Below are 2,655 nucleotides of genomic sequence, written 5' to 3'. Positions count from 1 at the left end.
TATGTGTGCGTTTACCCTATCCAATTTAAAGAAACAGTTTTATAAAGTGTTGGGAAAATACTATATTTGGTAAGGGTGAGTTCAAAATATTCTCATACCTCTAAATTTGCAGAAATGGCTCTATTAAAATTAAAGTGTTAATGGCGGGTGGACTCTGGACACCTGACAGATTGCCGATGAACAATGTTCTGGGACTTTGCAGTGGGGAGCGGAGGTCGCATTGCCTCGTTCCCTGTGTGCTCTGTGGGATCGTTCTGTCTCTGCAAAGTCCACGTGCGGGAGGTTCAGGAGAGGCCCGATGGTCGCTTAATCCTTCCTGGGTTGGATTTTCACTGGATGCTTCAACCCATCTCATCGCTTTTCTGTAAGAAAAAATGTTCTCCCTCTGTAGCACATTTTAGCTGTTTTTGTTGTTGTTGTTGTTGTTTGTTTTCAATCCCTCCCTGCAATGTTTTCTAAGCTTAAAAGGTCTTTCTATTTCCTCTAGGAAAGAGGGTACTAATATTTCAAAGACGCATCACTGGACTTAATGGGAAATGCTTTCTAAATGACACTGAAGCTGGTCTTTAATCACAGTTATGCAATGACTGGGGACAGCACCCTCCGCCCACAACAAATTTTCATGTCGTTGATTACATAAACCTTTGCGATTATCACTGCAAAGAAATCCCCTCATTTTTGTTACCTGATATTCTATTCAAAGGAAAATCATTCTGGCTTCTCTCTCTCTCTCTCTCTCTCTTTCTCTCTCTCTCTCTTTCTCTCATCTTCTTACTTAACAGGTTTCAATTGGTTTACAATCATTTTAGCTATGATCGAAGTATTTTAAGCAGCTGTGGACAGACTTTGGTTTTCCACCACTGTGCTGCTGCTGCCCACGTGTCCACGCCTCACCTCCACTCCCCCGGTGGTTGCACGAGCCCCCCGTGGGGGTTTTCACTGGGGTCCCACTGCATGGGGCCTTCCTTCACACAGCAGCTCTCCTTTAGGTGGGATGCTTGGGATTCCTGGGACACTTGTGACATTTTTCATTTCCATGTGACTCTTTCATTCTCTCCTTTCCTTTTTTTCTCTTCCCACAAGAAGCACAATTAGAAATTAATACTTTTAAGCTGTACCAAGCCATTTAATCCCACTAAAGCAACCTATGTCAAATGACATTAATCACAGGTTAATTTTTAGGGTTATTTCTGGATACAGTCGCAGCTTGGCTGGCTTTCATGAGTAACTGGCTTTAGTCTCACATTTAAATTTTTTAGAACTGGTTCCCAGTGTTGTTGAGGGCCCTTTCTCCAAGCGAGATGAGCCATCAGCTGTCAACCCCGCAGGGCACCCACATTTTACACGAAGGAGAAGAACACAAAATTTCTAAGGACTTGTGTTAAAGATGGGTCATACTTTTTTTTTTAGCAGATGAATCAGTTTTATTGAATGGCCACATGTAGCATTGTCAAAAATGTGGTACATGTTCCAGAAACATCAGCAATGGAGACCTGTTCTCTTTTGAAAATGCAGTCCACTCTGCAAAGGGACTCAGAGCATCATCAAAACCAAATTCAGAACCTGACACAGAGTGTGCCCTTCCTAGTGAAAACTGTCTCACAAAGAATTTTCAAAAGATCACGTTAGTTCTGCCACAGAAAGCAATCAAGCCTATTGCTCGTGACCAGGGTCAGAAGCAATTCTCATTCAACAAACGTGGTACTTTGTTTGCATGATGACAGTAACTAATCAAGGACACTGTAAGACCTCAAAGGAGAAACGTAGAGATAGAAAACCGCTCTATGTCATTTCTTAAACGAACAATTTTATTTGGCGCAAAAGAAAATTCATTCCACCATATTAAGAAAGATGAGGCCAGTTTTTCAGACATGCTCCTGTTTTTTCTCAGCTTCTTGGCCATGTAATGCCGAGGGTCCAAATATTAGATGAATGGTAAATTCATCTAATTTACCAATCTAATTCATCACGTTAGGTAAATCCAGGTTCTGGAAAAATTCAAACTGTCCTGTCACGTTGCTAAGGAGAGAGCGTTCTTGGCCCGCCCTCTAAGTTCACATAGTTTAATTTCCTATAAAAAGTCGCCAGTGCCTTTTGAAGATGTCGATTTAGTGTTCCATTTGGAGAGTATTGGTTCCAATTCAAAGCAGAGGGTTGATTGGCTATTCTCTGAAGAAAATCCTCCTTTTATGTCTCTTTGAACTCAGGAATGGAAAATAACTAAGAAGCACGTCATCTTCAGATGTGATTTTCATCCCTACTGGGGGTGTGACACGGAGTAGGTACAATGGTGTGTTCAGAATTTAGGTGAGCCCAGCCTCCACTTTTCAGAAGCTGACATCACTTTAATCTTACATCCTCCCAAAAACATCTTAGCATTTGCTCTGTGTAGGAATATCGGTGTGATGCCTGTGGAAGTTACAGGTTTTTGTTACTGTCCCTTTTCAGGCAAGTCTATAGATACAGGAAAATCAGATACAGGCTGGTGACAGCTGCCACAGATAAGGTGAGTGGAAGAGAACCACCTAGAATATTCCCTACTGGTTGTTTCTTTAAGTCAATGTGAAAACTGCTTCACAAGTTCACAAAGTTGTCACTCTTGATTTAGGTTAAGAAAGTTTACTTTTCTCTGTTGAAGTTGATTGTTTTTCCCCT

This window comes from Pteropus vampyrus, unplaced genomic scaffold (assembly GCF_000151845.1).
Source record: "Pteropus vampyrus isolate Shadow unplaced genomic scaffold, Pvam_2.0 Scaffold190, whole genome shotgun sequence".
Lineage (NCBI taxonomy): Eukaryota > Metazoa > Chordata > Mammalia > Chiroptera > Pteropodidae > Pteropus > Pteropus vampyrus.
Note: the sequence above shows the minus strand (reverse complement) of the source record.